The sequence below is a fragment of the Nicotiana sylvestris genome, chromosome 4 (assembly GCF_000393655.2).
Source record: "Nicotiana sylvestris chromosome 4, ASM39365v2, whole genome shotgun sequence".
NCBI lineage: Eukaryota > Viridiplantae > Streptophyta > Magnoliopsida > Solanales > Solanaceae > Nicotiana > Nicotiana sylvestris.
The window spans coordinates 60,752,315-60,764,147 of record NC_091060.1 but is presented as its reverse complement, the minus strand read 5'-3'; positions in this window follow the sequence as shown (position 1 = coordinate 60,764,147).

Sequence of the window (11,833 nt, the reverse complement as noted above, 5' to 3'; positions counted from 1 at the left end):
AACGGTTTAAACTTAATAAAAGCACATAAGTCACAACATGTATTTAAATCAGATATTTAGCCATTATAACAATTTAAGCGACCGTGCTAGAACCACGGGATTCGAGGGTGCCTAACACCTTCCCTCGGGTCAACATAATTCCTTACTTAGAATTTCTGGTTCGCAGACTTCATTTGGAAAAGTCGAAAAATTTCCTCGATTTGGGATTCAAGATAAACCGGTGACTTGGGACACCAAAAGCCAAACCTTTCCCAAGTGGCGACTCTGAATTAAATAAATAATCCCATTTCGAATATTGTCACTTAAATTGGAAAAACTCCCTCGCGCATTTTTTTTTCCTTCGGGGCGGGCCGCGCAAAAAGGAGGTGTGACAGCTCTGGCGACTCTGCTTGGGACATTGACCCAGAACCATTGGTTCAGGGTTCAAGAATTCGAGCTTAGAATAATTGTTATATTTGGCTTTATTATCTGATCTTTATTACATGTTTTTGCATAACGTGCTAAATGTTGTCTTTTACCGCTTTGATATTATCTGAACTGTATATAAACTGTGCCGAAACCCTTCTCTTCTTACCTCCGGGGAGAAGCTCGCTGGTCGAGACTCCCTATTCTGTTAGTGTCGATACCTGAAATAAGAAAGAGGTCGGACAAGTTACAAAGCCGGACGATCTCGCGGGTCCCCGGTACGTAGCCCCCTCCTCGACTCGAGTTGTCCGCTCGGGTACACAGTCTAGAACAAATACCCAGGTTATAAACCTAGTATAACGAAACTTCATGCCGGATCCCTAGTAGGAACGCTTATTTGCATCATGTTGCATTTGACTTAGGGGGCTCAACACAGGGGTTGGGTCCGTCTAGGACAGGCAACCTGAAATGAAAAGACCATCCTGCTGCATCTTATTTGTTTTGCGCATTTATTTGCTTCAGTTCCGCATGCTGACCGGTTTCTAAAAAGGAAAAAATAGCAGCGTAGGGAGATAATTACTTATTTTTGAAAAAATAAAACCAATGTCTAAGTGGTGTCAAAACCTCGCCGGAATTTTTCTAAAAAAAAAGAATAAAAACAAAATTTGTCTTCTAGTTTGATTTATTAAAAAAAAACACATAAAAATTTTCTTTTTAATCACTTTCAAAATAAAAAAAAGGGTATTTATTTAAAAGTAAAAAGAAAAAAATGGAAAATTCATAATTAAAAAAAAAATGTTGTTTCTTTCGTAGTACCTCTTTTATAAATTCAGGCTAATAGTCCAAAAATTTCCTTAAAAAAATAAAATATATATATATATATATATATATATATTTTTTTTCTTTAGTCTTTATCTCTTTTCAAAAGAAAATAAAATAAAATAAAATAAAACATATTCTTGCTTTCTGGGTTTAATTGATTTTCTCTATTCACGATGTACCGAACTACGCCGGTTTGATTCTCACCGGATGTGAGATACGTAGGCAACCCCCATCGGGTTCAACCCCGCTTTTGCTAAGATAGCCAAAACCAAAAAAAATGATGTGTCAAAATAAGTCGGGTGGTGCTGTTTTATCATAAATAGCCGAATGTTCCCAAAGGGACGCCGGAAGGCTGACTTTGCATAAACAGCCACCTTTTGGGTCATGTTTAGGATTTTGTCCAATTGACCCACACAGCCTTAAAATCTTCACCCCCGAAGTGCTAAAAGGCCGTGTTCGAAAACTTGATCCTCCTTGTAAAAAATTTTGAGTCAAGTTATTCTGTTAAAATCACCTTAATAAATGTGCAGGATGAGCACGATGCAAAATGAACATTTTTCAATAATGACCAAAATCCCTGTCAAGTTACGGCTATGGTGGAATGATTTAGGTGTTGAGGGGCAAGACGAGGTCAAGAAATATCTGAAAGGTCTCACGGGTTTACTGGAAATCCTGCCTCGAGGGGATATCATAAGAGCTTTGGTCACCTACTGGGACCCGGCGCACAATGTTTTCCATTTCTCCGATTTTGAACTCACCCCGACTCTCGAAGAAATGACTGGGTACATCGGAAATGCTGAACTTCCATTAAAGCATAAATACCTGGTCGCCCCAAGGGTCGTCACAGTGCATCGGTTCTTAGATTTACTAAAGATACCCAGGATGGTCCACAACACAGATTTGGCTGCCGGGTTTTGTACTCCATGCTTCATATATGATAGGTACGGTCATGAAGGAGGATTCAACAATCCAATCAACAAGCTGTGCAACAAAGGTATTCGTCAGAAGTGGGACAAGCACAGACGGGTAGCTTTCATGATGATGTTCCTAGGTCTTCTAGTATTTCCGAGGAAAGACGGAAACATTGATCTGAAGATATCCGGGGTCGTCAGCACTTTACTCACGCAAAATGACAGTACTCTCGCGCCAATGGTGGTATCTGATATCTTTCGAGCTCTTACAGCTTGCAAAGCTGGGGGAAATTTCTTCGAAGGTTGCAACTTGCTGCTACAAATGTGGATGACTGAGCATCTCTGCCATCGTTCCGAGATTTTGGGCCATGGTTCCCCAGAAAAGACCTGCATAGAAGAATTTTACACGATAACCAAAGAGATCGGTTTGCCCAAATGAGTCATGGCATGGACCTCATTCTTTCAAGCTCTTACTGCCAGCCAAATACAGTGGACACTGGGATGGTTGCCTGTTGATGAGGTCATACATATGCCAGCAACTAGAACCCATTTTTTACTGATGGGACTTAAGAGCATTCAACCTTACGCACCTTGCCGAGTTTTGAGACAGCTCGGAAGATGCCAGACAGTACCACATGAGGAAGATCTTAGCACTCAAACAATTGAGATAAGTCCTGACGGACAGTTTCCAGAAGCAAAAATTCGCCAGATTTTGAGTGAGTGTCAATATTTGAAATCTGATACTTGCGTGCGGGATCGGGCAAAAGGTGAGGTGGCGCCGGGTTACCTTGCATGGTACAAAAGGTAACTCGAGCATGAAAGGCCGGCTAAGAGACCCCACATCCTGAAATTCGCCGAGTCATCGAAAAGGCAGTGGGATTGGTTGGCAAACGAAAAAGGCTATCATACCGAAATCAGCAGGTTGAAGCAACAAGTGGAAAGCTTGAAATATGAGCACAACATGCAAGTCGCTACCGATCTGGGGGAACGAAACAGGTTGACTCAGGAAAATGAGATGCTCAGGGCCCAGATCAAACGGATGAGGATGGACGTTGATAAACAGCCAAGGAATCGATCGGACGAGCTGTTGATAAAGAGGTTAAAAAGTGAAGTCAGGGAATGGCAAGAGGGATTAGAGAAATCTAAAAACGTCATAGCAGAGCTCAAGGCACAGTGGGATACAAGAGCAGATAAGCATCGCCGATACTTGTATCAATTGAAAGGCGACCACGAGAAAACTGTTGCTAAAATAAAGAGAGAGATGGCTACACTTGAGATCAAAGCAGCTAATCAGACCAAGGATTTCCAGATTGAGAGCAGATACTGGTACGACTTGTTAGCCCAGATGAAGTTAGAAGTACGGTGACTGAAGAATCAGCATATACAGGATGCTCAGGTATTCAAGATGTGTAGCGATCAGATAAAACGCATACTCATAGAGAAGAAGCAAACCAGAGATAGGATCAAGGCCATTGCCCATGCCATCACCAGACGATGTCTACGATGTGAGAACATGACTAGCGTTACCGTCCTCTCGGCAGTGATGAGTTATGTCAAGCAGACCATGCATGAGTTGGAGCAGCTTGAGAGGGATCACACACCTAGGACTGCGGCGAGGCCGAATGATGCCCCGCGGGCACCAATGTTCAAAACCATAATGTACTCATAAGTCAAGCATCTTCTGCCTGTTTTTCCCATCAGTTTGTTTTAGTCTATTTGAGTCTAGGTTTATTTTCAAAGTTTGCTCTTTCTTTTGCAAAATGTAGTTTGTAATAGACCGTTTCAACAATAAAAAGGTTACTTCTTTTACGCTCATTTGTGTTTTTGAACTACGTAATGATCTGATTCACATGGCATCGTGATACGTAGGCAATCCTCATCAGATCCGGTCGCGGTTTAACCAAAGAGAAAAATATATATAAAAAGAAAAGGGGAAAATAATAAAAAGCCTAAAAGAATGCCGGAATGATGCATGCTTTCGTCGAAAACATGTAGGAATCCATTTAACTGTGTAGGTGCATCATGCCCCAACGTGAGATTGCTTATCTGTTATTTGATTCGAATTAACCGTTCGTTTGTCATTGAGTTCCTTCCAGGTTTTTGGAAAACGTGGTTGGTTTGGTAAAAGTCTGGCCTCGCACCCGTATTTCACGAGATCGAAAAGGAGTGTTCAATTACCTATTGTTAAGACAGGGGGCAGTGCTCACACTTACTTCACAAGGTCAAAAGGAAGTGTAGAAATGTCTTCAGAGATTCCGTTGCCAACAATCCCTGTTTCCGAGGAAAGTTCTATCTCGGCCATCCCCACGCCTGAATCCGCAACTGCGGAGGAAAATAGAATCTTGCGTCTTCGCATGCTCGAAATGCTTGATGACTGGAATAATGGAAAAGAGCCACCAAGCATCGTACCTGGATTCCCTGAGTTATTCTCCAGGACAAGCGGGACTTCTAATGTCCCCATAAGTTATCCTGCTACCCCATTCGGATAACCAGCCATTTCAGCCTTCTCTGCTGGATCGCCCTCTGAGTCTCATCCTCGGGCGTCAACGACGGATGTAAACACCAATATCTTTACTGCACCACTTTGCCCGATCACGGCACAACCTGCTGCATACAAGCCGACTTTTGACTCGTCTTCGTTTACATTCCAAGCCCCATATTTCTCGATGGAACCAACTAGGTTCTCTACAAACACTAATCCTCCACAGCCTCAGAGCGAGCTTGCACCTGGGCAGGATCAGAACCCCAGAATTGCGGAACAAAATGAGATGGCCAAAAGAATGAGAAGCCTTGAACAGAGTTTGAAGAATATGCAAGGTTTGAGCGGACAGAAAAGCGTCTCTTACGCCGACCTATGCATGTTCCCTCATGTACACCTACCAGTGGGTTTCAAGACCCCAAAGTTTGAGAAGTATGACGGGCACGGTGACCCCATTGCTGACCTAAAGAAATATTGCAACCAATTAAGGGGAGCCGGCAGAAAAGAGGAATTGCTAATGGCATATTTCGGGGAAAGTCTGGTAGGAATAGCCTCGGAATGGTACATGGACCAGGACATGTCCGATGGCATGTCTGGGATGATCTCGCTAGAGATTTTGTGAGACAATTCCAGTATAACATCGACATCGCACCAGACCGAAATTCTCTGTCGAACTTGAAAAAGAAACCTTCAGAAAGCTTCAGAGAGTATGCTATTAAGTGGCGCGAGCAGGCGTCGAGGGTGAAGCCTCCCATGGATGAAGTGGAAATGGTCACTACCTTTCTCCAGGCTCAAGAGTCTGACTATTTCCAAAACATGATGTCAGCCATGGGAAAGCCGTTTGCAGAAGCAATTAAGATTGGAGAGATGGTGGAGAATGGTCTGAAAACAGGTAGGATTTTGAGTCAAGCAGCCATAAGGGCGACCTCCCAAGCCGTCCAAAGCGGGTCCGGAGGAATGGCAAGAGGGAAGAAAAAGGAAGAAACAGCCATGGCAGCCTCAGAAGCAAGGGAATATTGTAATCCCCGACCCCGTTTTCCGGAAAGAACCCCACAACACTACTACCCCCACTCAAATCTGGCATATGCTCATCAACCCTATATGGTCGTGAATGCCCAACCTTATGCCCATCCGCCGCAACAAGCCAACCGAGGCCAAGCTCCACCTCCCAGAAATCAGCCTCCTTACCGCAACCACTATAACCCACAACCTCCGCAGAATAACTTCCGCCCTCTGGAGCCGCCTAGAAGGCGGACTTTCACGCCCATCGGTGAACCATACTCTACTCTGTTCCCGAAGCTAGTCCAGTTGGGCTTCCCGCAACCAGTCCCTCAAACAAGGCAAAACCCAACGTCACCTTCTTACAAAGCTGGAGTCAGATGCGCCTATCATTCAGGGGCTGAGGGGCACAATACAAATGACAGCTGGTCGTTGAAAAGAGTGGTCGAGAATTGATAGAGCAAGGGAAAATAGTTCTAAGGGACGAGGAGGCCCCAAATGTGACTAACATTACCTGCTCATAATAACGGGCCGCTGATCGGGATGATTTGCGAAGACAAAGAATTTGACCCTGCTTTGAAAGCTATAATCGCCATTGTTGACGCGGGGAAAAAGCCTGAAACAACCCAGGAATCAGAAAAAGGGGAAAAGGCCGGTACTGTAAAGTGCGAATCCGAAAAGAAGGTGGAGAAGAAAGCGGTACCGGTAAAGGATGGAGTTCTTTACATCCCACGAGGTCGAGCAGAGAAGCCGCAGAGCTTCGAGGTCAAAAAGGCAAAACCTATGTACGTACCAAAAGGGGCCTATGTGGTCCGGGGGACGATTCAACCACCTCGGCTGAATGAGCCAGTGGTTATCGGACGCGTGCCACAAAAGCCGATGACAAACCCGTCCACAATACCGTGGAACTATCAGAGGACATTGGTAACATACAAAGGTAAAGAAGTCACGGGGGAACTTCCAGAAAGTACTCTCATTGGAAGGTATTCAAACACCCAAGAGCTGAACAACGCCACACGGAGACGCTTCCCACCAAAGAAGCCTGTAAGCATTGAAGAAGCAGAAGTTTTCTTCCAACAAATGAAAATGCCAGACTACGAAGTGGTAGACCAACTACGCCAATGCCCCGAGCAAATGTACATGCTATCGCTATTGATGAGGCCGGCCAAGCACCAAAAGATCTTGCTCAAGACCTTGAATGAAGCATACGTACCAGTTGAAACCTCAGTTGAACAACTGGAACGGATGACAGAGAGGTTCTTCGCCATTAACCAGATCTCTTTCAGCAAGAATGACTTACCTCCAAAGGGAGCAGCTCACAACAAAGCCCTGCATCTAACAGTTAAATGCGAAGACTACTATGTCAAGAGAGTGATGTTGGACGGAGGTTCAGGTGTTGACATTTGCCCGCTCTCCACGCTACAAAGAATGGAAATTGGGACCGGAAGAATCCGACCCAATAATGTCTGCGTAAGGGCTTTCGACGGCATCAAGAGAGATACCATGGGGGAAATAGACCTGTTGTTGGTCATAGGACCAGTCGAGTTTGAAGTAACCTTCCAGGTGCTCGACATGGATACATCCTACAATTTTCTCCTCGGCAGACCTTGGATCCATGCGGCAGGAGCTGTGCCTTCCACTCTTCACCAGATGGTAAAGTTCGAGTACGAAAACCGAGAGATCGTGGTCCATGGAGAAGATGAGCATGCTATTTATCGTGACCCATCCATCCCATATCTTGAACCAAGAGAAGGGAGTGAACACACGGTCTATCAAGCTTTCGAGATTGTACTAGCAGAGCAGCATGAAGAGGGAATACCTTGCCCCCAGCCTTTCTTGTCTAACGCCTCGGTTATGGTGGCCAAAGAGATGATCCGGCACAGATTTAGGTCAGGGAAAGGGCTTGGACGAACCCTGCAGGGAATAACAGAACCCATCACCTTGCCGACCACCAAGAAACCTTTTGGACTAGGTTTCAAACCCACTCCAAAGATGAAGAGTGGGCAAAGAAAAGGAAAAATAAGGGTTGGAAATTACCTCGACCATTGCCGGATTTAAATGAAACTTTCATTAGGCCAAGGTACACCGAAGAAGAAGACGATGAGATCTTCACAGCTGAGGAAATCGAGGAGATATGTGGGGCAATGAGAGAAATGCTCTACGAGACTCACATGGTTCAACCAGGTGAAGGCACAAGCACTGCTGAGATGCTGTACGTGGGGCCGAACACCAAACTTCGAAACTGGGAGGCCACGCCATTCCCGACTAGACGGAAGTCCGGGTAGACCTGTCCTGCCACCTTTCCTGTGTCACAAGTTATCTCCAGGACATAACTTGAACGTTTTCTTCCTTTCAATTGTTGTTTTGAATTCCTAAGTTGTTAACATTGTTGTCTTCCAACTTCCCAAAGAAAATACAAAAAAAAATCATCATTGCTTTCCCATTTTTTTCTTTTGTTCTGATTTTTGTTATTTTTCCTTTTATCTTTCCTTTCAGTTATAATAATGCAGCTTTAAATATGACATGCTTGCGGACTTCACGCCCAGATCACAATGAGCTATTTAACTGTGAATTAATGAACCCAGAACCAGAATATGATGAAGAAGAAGCTTTTAGGGAAATAAATCGAGAGTTGGAACATTTTGAGAATAAACCTAAGCCAAATATGAATGACACCGAACCGGTTAATTTAGGAACTCCTGAAGAAATCCGGGAGACCAAAATAAGCATTCACACGGATAAGAAAACGCGAGATGCGATAATTCAACTTCTTTTTGAATTTAAAGACGTGTTTGCTTGGTCATACGATGACATGCCGGGATTAGGTGTTGATCTAGTGGTTCATAAATTGCCAATTCATCCTGATTGTCCTCCAGTTCAACAAAAGCAACGAAAGTTCAAAACTGAGGTCAGTGACAAGATTAAAGAGGAGATCACCAAACAACTGAAAACGGGAGTGATTCGGGTAGTCCAGTATACAACATGGTTGGCAAATGTGGTTCCAGTACCGAAAAAGGACAGGAAAACTCGGGTATGTGTAGATTACCGAGATTTGAATAGAGCAAGTCCCAAAGATAATTTCCCACTGCCCAACATCCACATCCTCGTTGATAATTGTGCCAAACACGAGATACAGTCTTTCATAGATTGTTACGCTGGATATCATCAGGTATTGATGGATGAAGAAGACGCTGAGAAAACTGCCTTCACCACGCCTTGGGGCACCCACTGTTATCGGGTCATGCCATTTGGTCTGAAGAATGCTGGGGCTACTTACATGAGGGCCATGACTGCCATTTTTCATGACATGATGCATTAGGAAATAGAGGTGTACGTGGACGACGTGATAGTCAAGTCCAGGACGCAGGATAATCACATCCAAGACTTGAGGAAGTTCTTCGAGAGACTGAGGAAGTATGACTTGAAGATGAACCCAGCCAAATGTGCTTTCGGAGTTCCATCGGGCAAGCTTTTGGGATTTATAGTGAGCAGGAGAGGTATCGAATTAGATCCAACAAAGATAAAATCTATCAGGGATCTACCTCCCCCAAGAACGAAGAAAGACGTGATGAGTCTGTTGGGCAGATTAAACTATATCAGTCAATTTATTGCCCAGCTGACAAGCACGTGTGAGCCCATATTCAAGCTGTTAAGGAAAGATGCGGCGATCAAATGGACGGCTGAGTGTCAAGAAGCCTTTGATAAAGTCAAAGAATATCTTTCGAATCCCCCAGATTTGGTCCCTCCAAAGCCATGGAGACCGCTGTTCTTGTATCTGACAGTCTTGGAAAACTCTTTCGGTTGTGTCCTCGTGCAACATGACATAACCGGAAAGAAAGAACAAGCGATCTACTACTTGAGCAAGAAATTCACCGGCTACGAGGCCAAGTATACTCTGTTGGAAAGAATGTGTTGCGCTTTGACATGGGTTGCTAAAAAACTGAGACATTATCTTCAAGCTCACACTACCTTCCTCATAAGCAGGTTGGATCCTTTGAAGTATATATTTCAGAAACCAATGCCTACTGGAAGACTGGCTAAGTGGCAAATCTTGCTTACTGAATTCGACATAGTCTATGTTACTCGCACGTCAATGAAAGCCCAGGCGCTAGCAGATCACTTGGTCGAAAATCTGGTCGATGAGGAATACCAGCCATTGAGTACCTACTTTCCATATGAAGAAGTAAACACCGTAGAAGTGGCCTCGAAGGACGCTCATGTTTGGAAGATGTTCTTTGATGGAGCCGTGAATGCCAAAGGTGTAGGGATCGGGGCAATTTTGATTTCGCCTTCTGGTCAGCATTATCCTGCCACAGCTAGACTGCGTTTCTTTTGCACAAACAATACGGTTGAGTATGAAGCCTGCATTATGGGCATGCATATGGCGATCGATCAGGATGTCGAAGACTTACTGATTATGGGATATTCTGACCTGATTATCCGGCAAGCCCAAAGTGAATGGGAAACTCGGGATGTCAAACTTATCCCTTACCGACAGCACGTGGAGGACCTCGACAAGCGTTTTAAATTAATAGAGTTCAGGTAAAACTTAATAGTTTTAAATTATACTGGTTGCCATCGACTACTTCACAAAATGGGTAGAGGCTGTCATTCTCAAGTCGGTCACTAAAAAAGCTGTAGTGGATTTTCTACACTCAAATCTTATCTGTCGTTTCGGTATTCCTGTGACTATCATCACAGATAACGCAGCAAACCTGAACAGTCACTTGATGGGAGATGTATGCAAGTATTAGGGTTTTAAACCCTAAACTGAACTTTTCCATTAGTCAGCATTAGGGTTTTAAACCCTAAACTGAACTTTTTCCCTTCAGTCAGCATTAGGGTTGTAAACCCTAAACTAAACTTTCCTCTAGTCAGCATTAGGGTTTTAAACCCCAAACTGAACTTTTTCCATGTAGTCAGCATTAGGGTTTTAAACCCTAAACTGAACTTTTTCCTTTAGTCAGCATTAGGGTTTTAAACCCTAAACTGGTCTTTTCCTTAGTCAGCATCAGGATTTTAAACCCTAAACTGAACTTTTCCTTTAGTCAGCATTAAGGTTTTAAACCCTAAACTGAACTCTTTTCCAATCAGCCATTATTAGGGTTTTAAACCCTAAACTGAACTTTTCCTTTAGTCAGCATTAGGGTCTTAAACCCTAAACTGAACTTTTTCCTTTAGTTAGCATTAGGGTTTTAAACCCTAAACTGATCTTTTCCTTAGTCAGCATCAGGGTTTTAAACCTTAAACTGAACTTTCCCATTCAGTCAGCATTAAGGTTTTAAACCCTAAACAGAACTCTTTCCTTTAGTCAGCATTAGGGTTTTAAACCCTAAACTGAACTTTTTCCATTCAGTCAGCATTAGGGTTTTAAACCCTAAACTGAACTCTTTCCTTTAGTCAGCATTAGGGTTTTAACCCTAAACTGAACTTTTTCCATGTAGTCAGCATTAGGGTTTTAAACTCTAAACTGAACTCTTTTCCATTCAGTCAGTATTAGGTCTTTAAACCGTAAACTGAACTTTTCCTTTAGTCAGCATTAGGGTTTTAAACCCTAAACTAAACTCTTTTCCATTCAGTCAGCATTAGGGTTTTAAACCCTAAACTGAACTTTTTCCTTTAGTCAGCATTAGGGTTTTAAACCCAAAACTGATCTTTTCCTTAGTCAGCATCAGGGTTTTAAACCCTAAACTGAACTTTTCCTCTAGTAATCATTAGGGTTTTAAACCCTAAACTAAACTTTTTCCATGTAGTCACCATTAGGGTCTTAAACCCTAAACTGAACTTTTTCCTTAAGTCAGCATTAGGGTTTTAAACCCTAAACTGAACTCTTTTGCATATAGTCAGTATTAGGGTTTTAAACCCTAAACTAAACTTTTCCTTTAGTCAGCATTAGGGTTTTAAACCCTAAACTGAACTTTTTCCATGTAGTCAGCATTAGGGTTTTAAACTCTAAACTGAACTCTTTTCCATTCAGTCAGTATTAGGGTTTTAAACCCTAAACTGAACTTTTCCTTTAGTCAGCATTAGGGTTTTAAACCTTAAACTGAACTCTTTTCCATTCAGTCAGTATTAGGGTTATAAACCCTAAACTGAACTTTTCCTTTAGTCAGCATTAGGGATTTAAACCCTAAACTGAACTCTTTCCCTTCAGTCAGCATTAGGGTTTTAAACCCTAAACTGATCTTTTCCTCTAGTCAGCATTAGGGTTTTAAAC